Raw genomic sequence first — 23,418 nt, 5'->3', positions numbered from 1 at the left:
TTTCCACAAGTGTCGTTCTTTTGTCCAAACCCCAATTATGGTACAAAGCCCAATTACCCCGTCTTTAATATTTAGTCCAACATCATGATTACTTTGGCTCAAATAAGCATAACAATAACTTAAGTACGAGACATTAATTTAATAAGGAGAACATAACTTACATTGAGTATTTATCGCGTAGTGTTACACGGACATAATTTCGACTTCAAAAACCCGTAAAAATAACTTTTACATAACCCGAACTAATCTAATATAAAACTACCCTATACTATATATATTATATATATATATATATATATTTATTTATTTATTTATTTATTACGGAGTATTATTTTTATTATGTTTTTATATTTTTTTTTAAAACTGTAGAAGCTCGTGGCCTTTTATAGGCATTTTGGAATCTGGCTGCTCCGCGAGTCGTGGAGTTTTTGGCCTTCAACTCCGCGAGTCGTGGAGTTTGATTTTTCAGCTCACAATTTTTTGGATCTTAGCTTGTCGACGTAATTAAATAATAATATACTATATAAATAATTTTAAGAATTATTTAAATATTATATATTATTTATGTGCATAGTTGACTTGTAATTTTTGCACCGTTGCGTCGCGCGTTGAGAGTTGACTCATGTCCCGGTTCCGGATTTTCGAACGTCCTTGCGTATTGTACTTTGCGTTCCGCAACTTGTACTTTTGTCATTTTTAGACGTTTCCTTTCAATAAATTGAACCACTTGGATTGTATCTTGTACATTTGAGCTTTTTGGTCATTTGCGTCTTCAAATCGTTGTTTTTGCCTTTTGTCTTCGCACTTATTTAATATAAACGATTACAACTTAAAATAGGACAATTACAACTAAATAATTTACATATTGGGAGGATATTGCTACTAAATATATGTTCATTTGGAGCACTATCAAATTTCCCCACACTTGAACGTTGCTTGTCCTCAAGCAATACATAACTTGAAATAATATAATACATCACACGAATCACTTCTTTATTCTTCACACTTTATACATCAGTGATTTTGAGATGGCGGTATAAACAATGATAGTAACGATAGAACCATGGTTAAAGGTGGGTGTGTCATCCACAGTTGCCTCGGGTTTAGGTCAACGACACTTGTAATCAAATAGCCGATTTACTTTCGGTTTCCAAAGCAAAGTGCACATTTGAAAGGCGGTTTACAGTCCCACATGACTATGAAAATGTAGATCCTTAAGGAAATTGGATCTTTATGAAAATATTTGATCTTTTGAAAATTCAATCTAGCTTTTACCCTAGATAAGTTTTCCGGAATAACCCTTCACCGGTGTTGCAAAATATTTTTGTGGGTTTTGTGGGTTTCAGATTTGAAAATTTTAGCTCAACACTTGCGGTTTTGTGTCACCCACTTGCTAACCTTGTATTAGGAAAGCAACACGTCCAGTATACTTGCTCCGTATATTACCTTTCGGTAAACTACCGTCCGGTTGTAAAGGAAAGCATTGAACAAGCAACTGTTAAGGCAATGTCCCCTGACATGCTTTTAATTATGGTCTATAACGTGTCGGACGCAATTACTATCCTTTGTAGGAGCAATAGTAAAGCTCACCCTTATAATTTTTTGGTCTGGCACAAGGTCCTGTCTTCGACCATGCTACGCAACCACCGTTCTTACGGTTGACACCCGATTTGGTTCAGGTGACCTAATAAATTCCAGGTGAATTCCTAGAATTTTACGTTCAATGGTAATGAACGCATTGAAAATGGGTTTTCAGAAAACAAATCGGTTTATAATTTGATCAAAATATTTTCTCGTTCAAGCTCGAGTTTAGATATCATTGAATTCCATGAGTTTGAATTCTCAATCTTTAAGGTCAATCTCAAGGATTGAGTAATATCAGGTTTAAAAGCTTATTTTTGATCTTTTAAGGAGATTATCCTTTCTGGGGATCTGATTCATTAGTCTTATCAAGCTAATTTGCACGGCGCCCTCCCCATTTTACGAGACAGATCCTCTCATGGTTAGGATAAGTCTGACCACTTGGCGACCCCGTTTTATGCTGAGGTCCGTGGATTTCCTGCTGATTTTAGAGATGACTTTTCTAGATTTTTCGTCAACCTACAGCTGGTTTGGACGACAACTTCATGACCTAAATCAAGAAGCGCGTGTCTTTTTCGGAAGACTTTACTTCCTTTTAATGATGGAATTGATTCATCGTGTAGATCCATCTTTTCTTTTCTTTCATCGGGTAAAATAGTTAATTTAGTCCAAAACAAAAGCACCTGCAATAAACTTTACAGAAACATGTGCTAGATAGTTTTTAATTGAATAACTAGGTACATTCTCCCCACACTTAGTTTCTTTCTTTGCCTTTTTATTCTTAAATAAATAAATTCAAGCGTTTTAGGGTGTTTCTCAATTTATGTCCTTTCCGAGGTAACGATAATTTCGGTATTAACACCTAGTTTTCACCGTTCATAAATATATATAAACATGATTTTAAATTCATTTAGTTGAAAATTTTTCAAATTTTCATAAAATTTGGCGTATAAACCCGAGAGAATTTATAACCCTTCCCCACACTTGAGATCATGCAATGCCCTCATTTGCATGAAATCAGACTCTAATTATAAATTCATGAGGGTGATTAGTGTAGAAAAGTGATTGAAAATACCCAGTTTGTAATTACAAAGCTCGTCAAATGATAGATGGCGCGCCTCATCGTTCATTCCTTCTTGTTTTATCACACATATTTTTCTTCAAAAACGGTTGCTTTTCTGAACTGTTATCTAAGTTTTGAAAATACGTCTTTTACCCTAACTCATCATGCATTTTTATTAACGAGTTATGCACTAACCCGAACCCCTAATTTAACGTTAAGTGGGGTTAGACTTCCCCACACTTAGCTGACGACATGTGAAGTCGATAGAATGAGTTCCACGAATTAGAGTAGTGAGCCAGTTATTTACATTTCGGGTGGTGTATAATATATCAATGGGTTTAAAGTTTAGACTCGCCCTATTGTCACTGCTTAATTCTTTTTTAAGTGTAGCTTTTAGTAAATGGATATGTATCTTTTCTGGTTTTTGGTCAAATGGATCGATATACACCGACATACTTATTTCTATAGGGTGGACAATTCCTAATATTTCCTTCCTTTTATTCTCAGGATCAAAGTTTTCACCACTATTACCCAATTGGGTGAAATTCGAGGTGTCATTATCTATTACAGCTCGTAGTTCATTTCCGGTGGATGACTCGTCTATTGAGAATATTGGGTTGGAAGGTTGTGGAATGGTGAAGTTCGGTTTGGCCTCGGGGGTAAAATTTTCAACGTTATCGTATTCCCAAGAGTACCAATTTGTCACCCTTACTTCTTCTTTATCCATTGATGGATCGATGATTACGTCGGTAGAGGCTAATGTGTCGATATGTTGTGAAATTGGTAAGACTGAATAAAAAGTATCATCGGGATAGTTGGTGATTTCGGAGCTCTCGAATTCATCAAAATTCGATGATATGAGATTTTCTTGCACACGACTCCTCAGATCAACAGGTGTGTAGTCTGATAGAGTTTTAGCTTGCCGGTTTACAAACTCTCTCATTTGTTCATTTTGAGCATTGAGTTCTTCGAGTTTGATTTTCATATTGTCTAATAAATTTTCAGACACGTAATTTTCCTCGTCTACTGGTTGTTGAGTTTGGAAATATTCTTGGGAATAATCTCAATTTGAATTGTATTCTTCATAATCATTCCATTCAGGTTCCGTGGGTGCGTAATTTTCCATAGGAACGTAATAATAACATTCCCATGTTGAGTGATAATCTCCACAGATTTCACAACCAGTTATTGTTTCGTCATTCGTGATCCAAGATTGACCGAACGAATTGTCATCAACACCCGTTTGAGAGTATTGATTTAATTGATTTTGGATATCAAAAAGAGTTTCCATAGCCTTGTTTTCAAAATTTTCCATTTTATTGCGATGGCCAAATTTTAGCTACAATGTGGTGCATTTACTAATTATCCTATTAGTTATAAAAATAGAAAAACCTATATAAGTTGTCCAATTAATAGACTTTTCTGCTTTTGCCCACGTTTCGAATAGCCAAAAGATGCAGCAGGGAGCCAGAACCCTTTAAATCGGAAGCTCACAACTCAGCCACTAACAAATCCAACTATTACTACGAAGCAGAAAATTGTCAACGTCCATTAATTTAACCACTTAAATAATTTTTCTTTCCGTTTGAGATATTAGATAAGAAATAGAGAAAATTTCTAAGTCCTAAAAACTAAAGCGTCGAGAAATAAGAAAGAAAAAGAATGCGCGTCGAAAAACGTCGAAAAATAAAAATAATAAAATAGCGCGTCGTAAATTAAAGTCTAAAAATTATATCTAAAAAGTTGCGCCTAAAGGTCTAAAGGTAAATGCAATTTTATTCAGAAAACGGAAATTACTTAAAGGCACTAAAATCTATTTAAAACTAAAGCGAAAAACGGCGTCGCAAAATTCCAAAGCGCCTAAATCTTAATCTAAAGAAAAAGCACTTAAGGGATTTTACGGTAAAGCCTAAGAATCTATACATATAAAATAACTACGGAAAAACTAATTTTAAAATTAATTGCGAACGAAAAATATACAAAATATTACAATTACACTAAATAAAAGGATACAAATTTAAAAATAAAAAGTGAAAAAATTACTTATTTTTATAAAAATATTATTTTTATATTTATTTTATAAAAGTATTAATTTTTATATATAATAAAACTAATTATAATATAAAATACAAATTAATTTAAAAACTAAAACTAAATATTAATAATAATAAATTAAATAGGGTTTATAAATAATAATAATTAATAATATTCCGTAATTAATGCGAAATAGGGTTTCTGGTCAGGCTGGTCAGGGCGACTCCGCGAGTCGTGGAGTTTTAAGCCTGCAAACTCCGCGAGTCGTGGAGTTTGAAAAACGTTTTTTTTATATTGTTTTTCTAAAATGATATATAAATATATTTATACAAAAATAAATTAAAAATATAGCGTTTCGTCAGTTCCCCGGTAGCGGCGCCAAAAACTTGATGTGTGCAGCGGGGTGTACGAAATAGTATTAATTTAAATACGAAATACGACGAAATATTACACAAGTTTTAATTATTTATTTACAAATGGGATATACCTAAACCTTGCTACAACACTATAGGCAGTGTACCTAATCGTAGAGTAGTATAGTTTTTAGTAAGTCCGGTTCGTTCCACAGGGAGCTGGCTTATTTCACACTATATATTAAACAATTATATTCGTACAAAATATATTATATTAATAATATATAAAAGGGGGTTTTACCGTTTAATGATCGGTTTGTCGATTTTATATTTTAAGCGAAGCGTAAAGTAAATGACGATATTTAACTAACAATATAAAATAAATAACAATAATTAAATTGACAATAAATAAAAGTACGAGGAAAAATGAAATAAAATATATTATGCTTATTTAAACTTCCGTAATCATGATGTTTGACGTGTTGATTTTAGTTTTATGCCCATGGGTTAATTGTCCTTTGTCCTGGATTATTTAATATGTCCATCTAGTTTTTGTCCATAACAGTCCATCGGTCATAAATTTAAAGGGCGAGTGTCCTCGTCAAATTATCCTTATACCCGAAGTCAAATATTCCAACTAATTGGGGACTTAAACTGTAACAAGGTTTTAATACTTTGTTTAATAATTACACCAGGTTATCGACTGCGTGTAACCCAAGGTTTTAATACTTTGTTATCAATTATGCCAAGTGTCCTTGTACATAATTTCACCCCTGTTTTAATAATTTCATAGACTATTAATCCATTCACGTATCCGGTTAAATGAACGATTATTCGTACATATAAATATCCCGCCCATCGTGTCCGATCGAGTGTATGTGGTTATTTATAGGTACGTCCAATTGTAAATCTTTATATTAAAATTAACAAACTATCATTTAGTTAAACAAATATAAAGCCCATTAATAATCCATAGTCTAATTTCCACAAGTGTCGTTCTTTTGTCCAAACCCCAATTATGGTACAAAGCCCAATTACCCCGTCTTTAATATTTAGTCCAACATCATGATTACTTTGCTCAAATAAGCATAATAATAACTTAAGTACGAGACATTAATTTAAAAAGGAGAACATAACTTACATTGAGTATTTATCGCGTAGTGTTACACGGACAGAATTTCGACTTCAAAAACCCGTAAAAATAACTTTTACATAACCCGAACTAATCTAATATAAAACTACCCTATACTATATATATTATATATATTTATTTATTTATTTATTTATTACAGAGTATTATTATTATTATGTTTTTATAATTTTTTTTTTAAAACTTCAGAAGCTCGTGGCCTTTTATAGGCATTTTGGAATCTGGCTGCTCCGCGAGTCGTGGAGTTTTTGGCCTTCAAACTCCGCGAGTCGTGGAGTTTGATTTTTCAGCTCACAATTTTTTGGATCTTAGCTTGTCGACGTAATTAAATAATAATATAATATATAAATAATTTTAAGAATTATTTAAATATTATATTTTATTTATATGCATAGTTGACTTGTAATTTTTGCACCGTTGCGTCTCGCGTTGAGAGTTGACTCATGTCCCGGTTCCGAATTTTCGAACGTCCTTGCGTGTAATTTAATATCTTGTACTTTGCGTTCCGCAACTTATACTTTTGTCATTTTTAGACGTTTCTTATCAATAAATTGAACCACTTGGATTGTATCTTGTACATTTGAGCTTTTTGGTCATTTGCGTCTTCAAATCGTCGTTTTCGCCTTTTGTCTTCGCACTTATTTAATATAAACGATTACAACTTAAAATAGGACAATTACAACTAAATAATTTACATATTGGGAGGATATTGCTACTAAATATATGTTCATTTGGAGCACTATCACTTACTAAATACATATGAATCATATTAAGATATTGATACACTATGTTTAATCATGATAAATGATAAGTAAACATGTCATTAAGTGTATTAACAATGAACAACATATGTAAAAACAAGACTACTAACTTATTGATTTCGAAACGAGACATATATGTAACGATTATCGTTGTAACAACATTTAACTGCATATATATCATACTACGATATATTAATATATCATAATATCATGATAATGTAATAATTTAACATATCTTTTGATATAATAAATAATGGGTTAACAACATTTAACAAGATCGTTAACCTAAAGGTTTCAAATCAACATTTACATGTAACGACTAACGATGACTTAACGACTCAGTTAAAATGTATATACATGTAGTGTTTTAATATGTATTCATACACTTTTGAAAGACTTCAAGACACTTATCAAAATACTTCTACTTAACAAAAATTCTTACAATTACATCCTCGTTCAGTTTCATCAACAATTCTACTCGTATGCACCCGTATTCGTACTCGTACAATACACAGCTTTTAGACGTATGTACTATTGGTATATACACTCCAATTATCAGCTCTTAGCAGCCCATGTGAGTCACCTAACACATGTGGGACCGATCATTTGGCAACTAGCATGAAATATCTCATAAAATTACAAAAATATTAGTAATCATTCATGACTTATTTACATGTAAACAAAATTACACATCCTTTATATCTAATCCATATACCAACGACCAAAAACACCTACAAACACTTTCATTCTTCAATTTTCTTCATCTAACTGATCTCTCTCAAGTTCTATCTTCAAGTTCTAAGTGTTCTTCATAAATTCTATAAGTTCTAGTTTCATAAAATCAAGAATACTTCCAAGTTTGCTAGCTTACTTCCAATCTTGTAAAGTGATCATCTGTAGTGACCCGAACTTTTCCATGTTTATATATATTAATTGAGATTGATATTTACATGATTAAATGTTTCCAACATGTTAAACAATCAAACTTGTTAAGACTTGATTAATTGAAATATGTTTCATATAGACAATTGACCACCCAAGTTGACCGGTGATTCACGAACGTTAAAACTTGTAAAAACTATATGATGACATATATATGGATATATATATATAGTTAACATGATACTATGATAAGTAAACACATCATTAAGTATATTAACAATGAACTACATATGTAAAAACAAGACTACTAACTTAATGATTTTTAAACGAGACATATATGTAACGATTATCGTTGTAAAGACATTTAATGTATATATATCATATTAAGAGATATTCATACATGATAATATCATGATAATATAATAATTTAAAATCTCATTTGATATTATAAACATTGGGTTAACAACATTTAACAAGATCGTTAACCTAAAGGTTTCAAAACAACACTTACATGTAACGACTAACGATGACTTAACGACTCAGTTAAAATGTATATACATGTAGTGTTTTAATATGTATTTATACACTTTTGAAAGACTTCAATACACTTATCAAAATACTTCTACTTAACAAAAATGCTTACAATTACATCCTCGTTCAGTTTCATCAACAATTCTACTCGTATGCCCCCGTATTCGTACTCGTATAATACACAGCTTTTAGATGTATGTACTATTGGTATATACACTCCAATGATCAGCTCTTAGCAGCCCATGTGAGTCACTTAACACATGTAGGAACCACCATTTGGCAACTAGTATGAAATATCTCATAAAATTACAAAAATATGAGTAATCATTCATGACTTATTTACATGAAAACAAAATTACATATCCTTTATATCTAATCCATACACCAATGACCAAAAACACCTACAAATACTTTCATTCTTCAATTTTCTTCATCTAATTAATCTCTCTCAAGTTCTATCTTCAAGTTCTAAGTGTTCTTCATATATTCTACAAGTTCTAGTTACATAAAATCAAGAATACTTTCAAGTTTGCTAGCTCACTTCCAATCTTGTAAGGTGATCATCCAACCTCAAGAAATCTTTGTTTCTTACAGTAGGTTATCATTCTAATACAAGATAATAAACATATTCAAACTTTGGTTCAATTTCTATAACTATAACAATCTTATTTCAAGTGATGATCTTACTTGAACTTGTTTTCGTGTCATGATTCTGCTTCAAGAACTTCGAGCCATCCAAGGATCCGTTGAAGCTAGATCCATTTTTCTCTTTTCCAGTAGGTTTATCCAAGGAACTTAAGGTAGTAATGATGTTCATAACATCATTCGATTCATACATATAAAGCTATCTTATTCGAAGGTTTAAACTTGTAATCACTAGAACATAGTTTAGTTAATTCTAAACTTGTTCGCAAATAAAAGTTAATCCTTCTAACTTGACTTTTAAAATCAACTAAACACATGTTCTATATCTATATGATATGCTAACTTAATGATTTAAAACCTGGAAACACGAAAAACACCGTAAAACCGGATTTACGCCGTCGTAGTAACACCGCGGGCTGTTTTGGGTTAGTTAATTAAAAACTATGATAAACTTTGATTTAAAAGTTGTTATTCTGAGAAAATGATTTTTATTATGAACATGAAACTATATCCAAAAATTATGGTTAAACTCAAAGTGGAAGTATGTTTTCTAAAATGGTCATCTAGACGTCGTTCTTTCGACTGAAATGACTACCTTTACAAAAATAACTTGTAACTTATTTTTCTGACTATAAACCTATACTTTTTCTGTTTAGATTCATAAAATAGAGTTCAATATGAAACCATAGCAATTTGATTCACTCAAAACGGATTTAAAATGAAGAAGTTATGGGTAAAACAAGATTGGATAATTTTTCTCATTTTAGCTACGTGAAAATTGGTAACAAATCTATTCCAACCATAACTTAATCAACTTGTATTGTATATTATGTAATCTTGAGATACCATAGACACGTATACAATGTTTCGACCTATCATGTCGACACATCTATATATATTTCGGAACAACCATAGACACTCTATATGTGAATGTTGGAGTTAGCTATACAGGGTTGAGGTTGATTCCAAAATATATATAGTTTGAGTTGTGATCAATACTGAGATACGTATACACTGGGTCGTGGATTGATTCAAGATAATATTTATCGATTTATTTCTGTACATCTAACTGTGGACAACTAGTTGTAGGTTACTAACGAGGACAGCTGACTTAATAAACTTAAAACATCAAAATATATTAAAAGTGTTGTAAATATATTTTGAACATACTTTGATATATATGTATATATTGTTATAGGTTCGTGAATCAACCAGTGGCCAAGTCTTACTTCCCGACGAAGTAAAAATCTGTGAAAGTGAGTTATAGTCCCACTTTTAAAATCTAATATTTTTGGGATGAGAATACATGCAGGTTTTATAAATGATTTACAAAATAGACACAAGTACGTGAAACTACATTCTATCGTTGAATTATCGAAATCGAATATGCCCCTTTTTATTAAGTCTGGTAATCTAAGAATTAGGGAACAGACACCCTAATTGACGCGAATCCTAAAGATAGATCTATTGGGCCTAACAAACCCCATCCAAAGTACCGGATGCTTTAGTACTTCGAAATTTATATCATATCCGAAGGGTGTCCCGGAATGATGGGGATATTCTTATATATGCATCTTGTTAATGTCGGTTACCAGGTGTTCACCATATGAATGATTTTTATCTCTATGTATGGGATGTGTATTGAAATATGAAATCTTGTGGTCTATTATTATGATTTGATAATATATAGGTTAAACCTATAACTCACCAACATTTTTGTTGACGTTTTAAGCATGTTTATTCTCAGGTGATTATTAAAAGCTTCCGCTGTCGCATACTTAAATAAGGACGAGATTTGGAGTCAATGTTTGTATGATATTGTGTAAAAACTGCATTCAAAAAACTTATTTCGTTGTAACATATTTGTATTGTAAACCATTATGTAATGGTCGCGTGTAAACAGGATATTTTAGATTATCATTATTTGATAATCTACGTAAAGCTTTTTAAACCTTTATTGATGAAATAAAGGTTATGGTTTGTTTTAAAATGAATGCAGTCTTTGAAAAACGTCTCATATAGAGGTCAAAACCTCGCAACGAAATCAATTAATATGGAACGTTTTTAATATATAAGAACGGGACATTTCAGTTGGTATCCGAGCGTTGGTCTTAGAGAACCAGAAAATTTGCATTAGTGTGTCTTATCGAGTTTGTTAGGATGCATTAGTGAGTCTGGACTTCGACCGTGTTTTCTTTAAAAATGATTGCTTAACATTTTTGTTGGAAACTATATATTTTTAACATATGAATATTATGTGATATATTAATCTCTTATCGTGTTTGATATTATGTGATAGATGTCTACCTCTAGAACAAGTCCCATTGACTCACCTAATAATAATGAAGAGTCAAATGTAAATTGGAATGATTCGTGGACTGATTCACAAGTTCCCGAAGAGGAACCGGAAGAAGAGTCGGAACCGGAAGAAGAATCGGAACCGGAAGAAGAATCGGAACCGGAAGAAGAAATAGAACCGGTGGGGGAAATAATAAAACGGTTAAGTAAAAGAGAATCCTCAACCAACCGACCAAGGTTAATTATGGTCAATGGTGTTTCCGCCAAGGAAGCAAAATATTGGGAGGATTACCAATTCTCCGATGAATCGGATTCCGACGAGAATTCCGATGATGTTATAGAAATTACCCCAACTGAATTTAAAAAGGCAAAAGAAAATAATAAGGGAAAGGGCATAAAAATAGAGAAATCTAATTCCAACCCCGATGAACTTTATATGTATCGTCAACCCCCGAAGTCCTTAAGTTGTAACAATGACCCGGGAACCTCTAAACCACCAGGTTTTTCTAAACCAATGTGGATAACGACGGCTCGTATTAGGGGAACATCATATATCCCTAGAAACTTGGCAAAACGAACCAAAACCGAACAAGAAGAAACGAGCGAGTCGGAATAAGATAGTTATATTCGTGTGGTATAATATATGTAATATAGTGTGCTTATGCTTTATGATATATGTAAAAATTGCTTGTATTAATAAGTATTTTTTTTATGAATCTAACTCTTGTCTATTTTACAGTATAAAAACACAAAATGGATAGACAACCCAATATTTTAAGAGACCTACCCGGAGACATGATTGATGAAATCTTGTCTAGAGTCGGTCAGAATTCCTCGGCACAACTATTTAAGGCGAGATCAGTTTGTAAGACATTCGAAGAACGTTCCAAGAATGCCTTGGTTTATAAAAGGCTTTCGTTCGGAAGATGGGGGATATCACATTGGGAAATCCATAAGTTACGATGTGTTTACTTTGACGCATATATTGCGGGGAACCCAAATGCTATTTTACGCAACGGGTTAAGAAATTATTTTGACTCAGTATATCCGAATATAGGACTTCGTGATTTAGAAAAAGCAGCTAACATGCAACATAAAGAAGCATGTTATGCTTACGGGTTAGTAATGTTCGCTTCTCACCAAAGTGAGAACAAGAACATCGGGCTACAACTATTAAACAAAACGTTCCCACAAGTGACGGAGTCGATAATTGGGGTAAGAAATGAGGTTTTTAGGTTATTACGAGACTGTTGGTTATTACGTAACCCTCGTCCCTTTGATGACGTTACAACACGCTGTCTTATCAACGGCCATAACAGTTATGTTCCACAAGACCAAGGGTGGGAAGTAGTCCTAGTAAAACCAGAATGCATGACTTGTTTCTGGACGTATGAATTACGTGTCTTTATTGCCTTTGCTGAACGACTTGTGTACTAGCTAGAATTATCTTCACAACTATCTTGTATCAAAGTTATTGTGTGCTATATTTCATGCTTTATGTAAAATAAGCGGTATTGTAAGTTTGTAAAATATTGTATAAAAGTTTGAACGCGAAATATTATTACAATCAGTTTTTCATATAGAATTGTATTAGTTGAATTGTATATTAGCTACTAAGTATGAACTTAACGGGTAGGTACTACCCGAATTTAAACTTATAAAACGCTAATATGAAGAAAAAGCTTTTATAAATGAGTTCATATTATGCTACGAAATACTATTAACTACTCTTAATATTCTGTATGATTAACTTGTTCCATTTGACTATTTTGAAGGAAATGGCACCGACTACTCGACACACCGTGAATATGAATGAAGAGGAATTCCGTACTTTTCTAGCTTCAAACATAGCCGCAGTACAGGCTGCGCTACATACCAACAATAACCTTGGATCTGGCAGTACAGGAAATCGTGTAGGATGCACCTACAAAGAATTCACTGCCTGCAAACCTTTGGAATTTGATGGAACCGAAGGACCGATCGGATTGAAACGGTGGACCGAGAAGGTCGAATCGGTGTTTGCCATAAGTAAGTGTACTGAAGAGGACAAAGTGAAGTACGCTACGCATACCTTCACAGGTTCTGCGTTAACATGGTGGAATACCTATCTAGAGCAAGTGGGACAAGATGATGCGTACGCACTACCGTGGTCAGCATTCAAGCACTTGATGAACGAGAAGTACCGTCCCAGAACCGAGGTCAATAAGCTCAAGATAGAACTTAGAGGGTTACGAACCCAAGGATTTGATATTACCACGTACGAAAGACGATTCACAGAATTGTGCCTATTGTGTCCGGGAGCATTCGAAGATGAGGAAGAGAAGATCGACGCGTTTGTGAAAGGATTACCGGAAAGAATCCAAGAAGATATAAGTTCACACGAGCCCGCCTCCATACAACAGGCATGTAGAATGGCTCACAAACTAGTGAACCAGATTGAAGAAAGAATTAAAGAACAGACTGCTGAAGAGGCCAATGTGAAGCAAGTCAAAAGAAAGTGGGAGGAAAACGGTGATAAGAATCACCAATACAACAACAACAGTAATTACAACAATAATCGCAACAATTATCCCAACAATCGCAACATCAATCGCAACTACAACAAACGGCCTAACAACAACAACAACAACAACAACAGCAGCAGCTACAACAATCATCCCAACAACAATAATAACCGCAACAACAACAACAACAATCAGAAGCAGCTATGCCAAAGGTGTGAAAAGTATCACTCGGGGTTCTGCACCAAATTTTGCAACAAGTGTAAAAGAAATGGTCATAGCACGGCGAAGTGTGAGGTCTACGGACCAGGGGTTAATAGAACGAAAGGAACAAATGGTGTCGGAACGAGTAATGGCGGAGCAAGTAGTGTCGGAGCAAGTTATGCCAATGTAGTTTGTTATAAATGTGGAAAACTGGGCCACATTATTAGAAATTGCCCGAACCAGGAGAACACGAATGGACAAGGCCGCGGAAGAGTTTTCAATATTAATGCGGCAGAGGCACAGGAAGACCCAGAGCTTGTTACGGGTACGTTTCTTATTGACAATAAATCCGCTTACGTTTTATTTGATTCGGGTGCGGATAGAAGCTATATGAGTAGAGATTTTTGTGCTAAATTAAGTTGTCCATTGACGCCTTTGGATAGTAAATTTTTACTCGAATTAGCAAATGGTAAATTAATTTCAGCAGATAATATATGTCGGAATCGAGAAATTAAACTGGTTAGCGAAACATTTAAGATTGATTTGATACCAGTAGAGTTAGGGAGTTTTGATGTGATAATCGGTATGGACTGGTTGAAAGAAGTGAAAGCAGAGATCGTTTGTCACAAAAATGCAATTCGCATTATACGAGAAAAAGGAAAACCCTTAATGGGGTACGGAGAAAAGGGCAACACGAAGCTACATATTATTAGTAATTTGAAGGCACAAAAACTAATAAGAAAAGGTTGCTATGCTGTTCTAGCACACGTCGAGAAAGTACAAACTGAAGAAAAGAGCATCAATGATGTTCCCATTGCAAAAGAATTTCCCGATGTATTTCCGAAAGAATTACCGGGATTACCCCCACATCGATCCGTTGAATTTCAAATAGATCTTGTACCAGGAGCTGCACCAATAGCTCGTGCTCCTTACAGACTCGCACCCAGCGAGATGAAAGAACTGCAAAGCCAATTACAAGAACTTTTAGAGCGTGTTTTCATTCGACCAAGCACATCACCGTGGGGAGCTCCTGTTTTGTTTGTTAAGAAGAAAGATGGTACATTCAGGTTGTGTATCGACTACCGAGAGTTGAACAAACTTACCATCAAGAACCGCTACCCACTACCGAGAATCGACAACTTATTTGATCAACTACAAGGCTCGTCTGTTTATTCAAAGATTGACTTACGTTCCGGGTATCATCAAATGCGGGTGAAAGAAGATGATATTCCAAAGACTGCTTTCAGAACACGTTACGGCCATTACGAGTTTATGGTCATGCCGTTTGGTTTAACTAATGCACCAGCTGTGTTCATGGACCTTATGAACCGTGTGTGTGGACCATACCTTGACAAGTTTATCATTGTTTTCATTGATGACATACTTATTTACTCAAAGAATGACCAAGAACACGGTGAACATTTGAGAAAGATGTTAGAAGTATTGAGGAAGGAAGAATTGTACGCTAAGTTTTCAAAGTGTGCATTTTGGTTGGAAGAAGTTCAATTCCTCGGTCACATAGTGAACAAAGAAGGTATTAAGGTGGATCCGGCAAAGATAGAAACTGTTGAAAAGTGGGAAACCCCGAAAACTCCGAAACACATACGCCAATTTTTAGGACTAGCTGGTTACTGCAGAAGGTTCATCCAAGACTTTTCCAGAATAGCAAAACCCTTGACTGCATTAACGCATAAAGGGAAGAAATTTGAATGGAATGATGAACAAGAGAAAGCGTTTCAGTTATTGAAGAAAAAGCTAACTACGGCACCTATATTGTCATTGCCTGAAGGGAATGATGATTTTGTGATTTATTGTGACGCATCAAAGCAAGGTCTCGGTTGTGTATTAATGCAACGAACGAAGGTGATTGCTTATGCGTCTAGACAATTGAAGATTCACGAACAAAATTATACGACGCATGATTTGGAATTAGGCGCGGTTGTTTTTGCATTAAAGACTTGGAGACACTACTTATATGGGGTCAAAAGTATTATATATACCGACCACAAAAGTCTTCAACACATATTTAATCAGAAACAACTGAATATGAGGCAGCGTAGGTGGATTGAATTATTGAATGATTACGACTTTGAGATTCGTTACCACCCGGGGAAGGCAAATGTGGTAGCCGATGCCTTGAGCAGGAAGGACAGAGAACCTATTCGAGTAAAATCTATGAATATAATGATTCATAATAACCTTACTGCTCAAATAAAGGAGGCGCAACAAGGAGTTTTAAAAGAGGGAAATTTAAAGGATGAAATGCCCAAAGGATCGGAGAAGCATCTTAATATTCGGGAAGACGGAACCCGGTATAGGGCTGAAAGGATTTGGGTACCAAAATTTGGGAGATATGAGAGAAATGGTACTTAGAGAAGCTCATAAAACCAGATACTCAATACATCCTGGAACGGGGAAGATGTACAAGGATCTCAAGAAACATTTTTGGTGGCCGGGTATGAAAGCCGATGTTGCTAAATACGTAAGAGAATGTTTGACGTGTTCTAAGGTCAAAGCTGAGTATCAGAAACCATCAGGTCTACTTCAACAACCCGAAATCCCGGAATGGAAATGGGAAAACATTACCATGGATTTCATCACTAAATTGCCAAGGACTGCAAGTGGTTTTGATACTATTTGGGTAATAGTTGATCGTCTCACCAAATCAGCACACTTCCTGCCAATAAGAGAAGATGACAAGATGGAGAAGTTAGCACGACTGTATTTGAAGGAAGTCGTCTCCAGACATGGAATACCAATCTCTATTATCTCTGATAGGGATGGCAGATTTATTTCAAGATTCTGGCAGACATTACAGCAAGCATTAGGAACTCGTCTAGACACGAGTACTGCCTATCATCCACAAACTGATGGGCAGAGCGAAAGGATGATACAAACGCTTGAAGACATGCTACGAGCATGTGTTATTGATTTCAGAAACAGTTGGGATCGACATCTACCGTTAGCAGAATTTTCCTACAACAACAGCTACCATTCAAGCATTGAGATGGCGCCGTTTGAAGCACTTTATGGTAGAAAGTGCAGGTCTCCGATTTGTTGGAGTGAAGTGGGGGATAGACAGATTACGGGTCCAGAGATTATACAATAAACTACCGAGAAGATCATCCAAATTCAACAACGGTTGAAAACCGCCCAAAGTCGACAAAGGAGCTACGCTGACATTAAAAGAAAAGATATAGAATTTGAAATTGGAGAGATGGTCATGCTTAAAGTTGCACCTTGGAAAGGCGTTGTTCGATTTGGTAAACGAGGGAAATTAAATCCAAGGTATATTGGACCATTCAAGATTATTGATCGTGTCGGACCAGTAGCTTACCGACTTGAGTTACCTCAACAACTCGCGGCTGTACATATTACTTTCCACGTCTCGAATTTGAAGAAATGTTTTGCTAAATAAGATCTCACTATTCCGTTAGATGAAATCCAAATCAACGAAAAACTTCAATTCATCGAAGAACCCGTCGAAATAATGGATCGTGAGGTTAAAAGACTTAAGCAAAACAAGATACCAATTGTTAAGGTTCGATGGAATGCTCGTAGAGGACCCGAGTTCACCTGGGAGCGTGAAGATCAGATGAAGAAGAAATACCCGCATCTATTTCTAAAAGATTCGTCAACACTTTCAACAGCTTAAAATTTCGGGACGAAATTTATTTAACGGGTAGGTACTGTAGTGACCCGAACTTTTCCATGTTTATATATATTAATTGAGATTGATATTTACATTATTAAATGTTTCCAACATGTTAAACAATCAAACTTGTTAAGACTTGATTAATTGAAATATGTTTCATATAGACAATTGACCACCCAAGTTGACCGGTGATTCACGAACGTTAAAACTTGTAAAAACTATATGATGACATATATATGGATATATATATAGTTAACATGATACTATGATAAGTAAACACATCATTAAGTATATTAACAATGAACTACATATGTAAAAACAAGACTACTAACTTAATGATTTTTAAACGAGACATATATGTAACGATTATCGTTGTAAAGACATTTAATGTATATATATCATATTAAGAGATATTCATACATGATAATATCATGATAATATAATAATTTAAAATCTCATTTGATATTATAAACATTGGGTTAACAACATTTAACAAGATCGTTAACCTAAAGGTTTCAAAACAACACTTACATGTAACGACTAACGATGACTTAACGACTCAGTTAAAATGTATATACATGTAGTGTTTTAATATGTATTTATACACTTTTGAAAGACTTCAATACACTTATCAAAATACTTCTACTTAACAAAAATGCTTACAATTACATCCTCGTTCAGTTTCATCAACAATTCTACTCGTATGCACCCGTATTCGTACTCGTATAATACACAGCTTTTAGATGTATGTACTATTGGTATATACACTCCAATGATCAGCTCTTAGCAGCCCATGTGAGTCACCTAACACATGTAGGAACCACCATTTGGCAACTAGTATGAAATATCTCATAAAATTACAAAAATATGAGTAATCATTCATGACTTATTTACATGAAAACAAAATTACATATCCTTTATATCTAATCCATACACCAACGACCAAAAACACCTACAAACACTTTCATTCTTCAATTTTCTTCATCTAATTAATCTCTCTCAAGTTCTATCTTCAAGTTCTAAGTGTTCTTCATATATTCTACAAGTTCTAGTTACATAAAATCAAGAATACTTTCAAGTTTCCTAGCTCACTTCCAATCTTGTAAGGTGATCATCCAACCTCAAGAAATCTTTGTTTCTTACAGTAGGTTATCATTCTAATACAAGATAATAATCATATTCAAACTTTGGTTCAATTTCTATAACTATAACAATCTTATTTCAAGTGATGATCTTACTTGAACTTGTTTTCGTGTCATGATTCTGCTTCAAGAACTTCGAGCCATCCAAGGATCCGTTGAAGCTAGATCCATTTTTCACTTTTCCAGTAGGTTTATCCAAGGAACTTAAGGTAGTAATGATGTTCATAACATCATTCGATTCATACATATAAAGCTATCTTATTCGAAGGTTTAAACTTGTAATCACTAGAACATAGTTTAGTTAATTCTAAACTTGTTCGCAAATAAAAGTTAATCCTTCTAACTTGACTTTTAAAATCAACTAAACACATGTTCTATATCTATATGATATGCTAACTTAATGATTTAAAACCTGGAAACACGAAAAACACCGTAAAACCGGATTTACGCCGTCGTAGTAACACCGCGGGCTGTTTTGGGTTAGTTAATTAAAAACTATGATAAACTTTGATTTAAAAGTTGTTATTCTGAGAAAATGATTTTTATTATGAACATGAAACTATATCCAAAAATTATGGTTAAACTCAAAGTGGAAGTATGTTTTCTAAAATGGTCATCTAGACGTCGTTCTTTCGACTGAAATGACTACCTTTACAAAAATGACTTGTAACTTATTTTTCCGACTATAAACCTATACTTTTTCTGTTTAGATTCATAAAATAGAGTTCAATATGAAACCATAGCAATTTGATTCACTCAAAACGGATTTAAAATGAAGAAGTTATGGGTAAAACAAGATTGGATAATTTTTCTCATTTTAGCTACGTGAAAATTGGTAACAAATCTATTCCAACCATAACTTAATCAACTTGTATTGTATATTATGTAATCTTGAGATACCATAGACACGTATACAATGTTTCGACCTATCATGTCGACACATCTATATATATTTCGGAACAACCATAGACACTCTATATGTGAATGTTGGAGTTAGCTATACAGGGTTGAGGTTGATTCCAAAATATATATAGTTTGAGTTGTGATCAATACTGAGATACGTATACACTGGGTCGTGGATTGATTCAAGATAATATTTATCGATTTATTTCTGTACATCTAACTGTGGACAACTAGTTGTAGGTTACTAATGAGGACAGCTGACTTAATAAACTTAAAACATCAAAATATATTAAAAGTGTTGTAAATATATTTTGAACATACTTTGATATATATGTATATATTGTTATAGGTTCGTGAATCAACCAGTGGCCAAGTCTTACTTCCCGACGAAGTAAAAATCTGTGAAAGTGAGTTATAGTCCCACTTTTAAAATCTAATATTTTTGGGATGAGAATACATGCAGGTTTTATAAATGATTTACAAAATAGACACAAGTACGTGAAACTACATTCTATGGTTGAATTATCGAAATCGAATATGCCCCTTTTTTTTAAGTCCGGTAATCTAAGAATTAGGGAACAGACACCCTAATTGACGCGAATCCTAAAGATAGATCTATTGGGCCTAACAAACCCCATCCAAAGTACCGGATGCTTTAGTACTTCGAAAATTATATCATATCCGAAGGGTGTCCCGGAATGATGGGGATATTCTTATATATGCATCTTGTTAATGTCGGTTACCAGGTGTTCACCATATGAATGATTTTTATCTCTATGTATGGGATGTGTATTGAAATATGAAATCTTGTGGTCTATTATTATGATTTGATAATATATAGGTTAAACCTATAACTCACCAACATTTTTGTTGACGTTTTAAGCATGTTTATTCTCAGGTGATTATTAAGAGCTTCCGATGTCGCATACTTAAATAAGGACGAGATTTGGAGTCCATATTTGTATGATATTGTGTAAAAACTGCATTCAAGAAACTTATTTCGTTGTAACATATTTGTATTGTAAACCATTATGTAATGGTCACGTGTAAACAGGATATTTTAGATTATCATTATTTGATAATCTACGTAAAGCTTTTTAAACCTTTATTGATGAAATAAAGGTTATGGTTTGTTTTAAAATGAATGCAGTCTTTGAAAAACGTCTCATATAGAGGTCAAAACCTCGCAACGAAATTAATTAATATGGAACGTTTTTAATATATAAGAACGGGACATTTCATCATCCAACCTCAAGAAATATTTCTTATTTATAGTAAGATATCTTTCTAATACAAGGTAATACTCATATTCAAACTTTGGTTCAATTTCTATAACTATAACAATCTTATTTCGAGTGATGATCTTACTTGAACTTGTTTTCGTGTCATGATTCTGCTTCAAGAACTTTCAAGCCATCCAAGGATCCTTTGAAGCTAGATCCATTTGTATCTTTTCCAGTAGGTTTATCCACAAAACTTGAGGTAGTAATGATGTTCATAACATCTTTCGATTCATATATATAAAACTACCTTATTCGAAGGTTTAAACTTGAAATCACTAGAACATAGTTTAGTTAATTCTAAACTTGTTCGCAAACAAAAGTTAATCCTTCTTACTTGACTTTTAAAATCAACTAAACACATGTTCTATATCCATATGATATGCTAACTTAATGATTTAAAACCGTAAAACACGAAAAACACCGTAAAACCGGATATACGCCATCGTAGTAACACAGCGGGCTGTTTTGGGTTAGTTAATTAAAAATTATGATAAACTTTGATTTAAAAGTTATTCTTCTGGGAAAATTATTTTTTTTATGAACATGAAACTATATCCAAAAATCATGGTTAAACCCAAAGTGGAAGTATGTTTTCCAAAATGGTCATCTAGACGTCGTTCTTTCGACTGAAATGACTACCTTTACAAAAACGACTTGTAACCTATATTTCCAACTATAAACTTATACTTTTTCTGTATAGATTCATAAACTTAAGTTCAATATGAAACCATAGCAATTGGATTCACTCAAAACGGATTTAAAACGAAGAAGTTATGGGTAAAACAAGATTAGATATCTTTGATCTTTTTAGCTACGGGAAATGTTTAATAAATCTATACAAATCATATCCTAGCTAACTCATATTGTATTATACATGTATTCTAATATATTATGTAATCTTGGGATACCATAGACACGTATGCAAATATTTTGACATATCATATCGACCCATGTATATATGTTATTTGGAACAACCATAGACACTCTATATGCAGTAATGTTGGAGTTAGCTATACAGGGTTGTGGTTGATTCCAAAAATATATATACTTTGAGTTATGATCTAGCCTGAGATGTGTATACACTGGGTCGTGGATTGATTCAAGATAATATATATCAATTTATTTCTGTACATTTAACTATGGACCACTAGTTGTAGGTTACTAACGAGGACAACTGACTTAATAAACTTAAAACATTAAAATGTATTAAAAGTGTTGTAAATATATTTTGAACATACTTTGATATATATATATATATATATATATATATATATATATATATATATATATATATATGTACATATTTATTATAGGTTCGCGAATCGACCAGTGGCCAAGTCTTACTTCCCGACGAAGTAAAAATCTGTGAAAGTGAGTTATAGTCCCACTTTTAAAATCTAATATTTTGGGATGAGAATACTTGCAGTTTTATAAATGTTTTACGAAATAGACACAAGTAAATGAAACTAAATTATATGGGTGAATGATCGAAGCCGAATATGCCCCTTTTGCTTGGTAACCTAAGAATTAGTAAACCAATCTACTAATTGACGCGAATCCTAAAGATAGATCTATTGGGCCTAACGAACCCCATCCAAAGTACCAGATGCTTTAGTACTTCGAATTCGTTTTTATCATGTCCGAAGGATTTCCCGGAATGATAGGGAATATTCTTATATGCATCTTGTTAATGTCGGTTACCAGGTGTTCACCATATGAATGATTTTTATCTCTATGTATGGGATGTATATTGAAATATGAAATCTTGTGGTCTATTATTATGATTTGATAATATATAGGTTAAACCTATAATTCACCAACATTTTTGTTGACGTTTTAAGCATGTTTATTCTTAGGTGATTATTAAGAGCTTCCGCTGTTGCATACTAAAATAAGGACAAGATTTGGAGTCCATGCTTGTATGATATTATTTAAAAACTGCATTCAAGAAACTTATTTTTGATGTAATATATTCTTATTGTAAACCATTATGTAATGGTCGTGTGTAAACGGTATATTTTAGAATATCATTATTTGATAATCTACGTAATGCTTTTTAAACCTTTATAGATAAAATAAAGGTTATGGTTGTTTTAAAAATGAATGCAGTCTTTGAAAAACGTCTCATATAGAGGTCAAAACCTCGCGATGAAATCAATTAATATGGAACGTTTATAATCAATATGAACGTGACATTTCACATTCCATTGAGACCGGTTTATAACAACCCTCACTTTTCGACTTCTGAAATTATTGAAATGACCCTAGGGTTTACTGCCTGACTATACGTATTAATTATTTAAGGGTTGTTATATACACAATCAATTTAACGTTGACCAAATAATAAACTTGTAGTCGATACTCACTGCAAATTAAAATTTATGCATTTATGTAATATTATAACTATTAATCTATAAGTAATAAATAAAAAG

This window comes from Rutidosis leptorrhynchoides, chromosome 11 (assembly GCF_046630445.1).
Source record: "Rutidosis leptorrhynchoides isolate AG116_Rl617_1_P2 chromosome 11, CSIRO_AGI_Rlap_v1, whole genome shotgun sequence".
In the NCBI taxonomy this organism is placed as follows: Eukaryota; Viridiplantae; Streptophyta; class Magnoliopsida; order Asterales; family Asteraceae; genus Rutidosis; species Rutidosis leptorrhynchoides.
Note: the sequence above shows the minus strand (reverse complement) of the source record.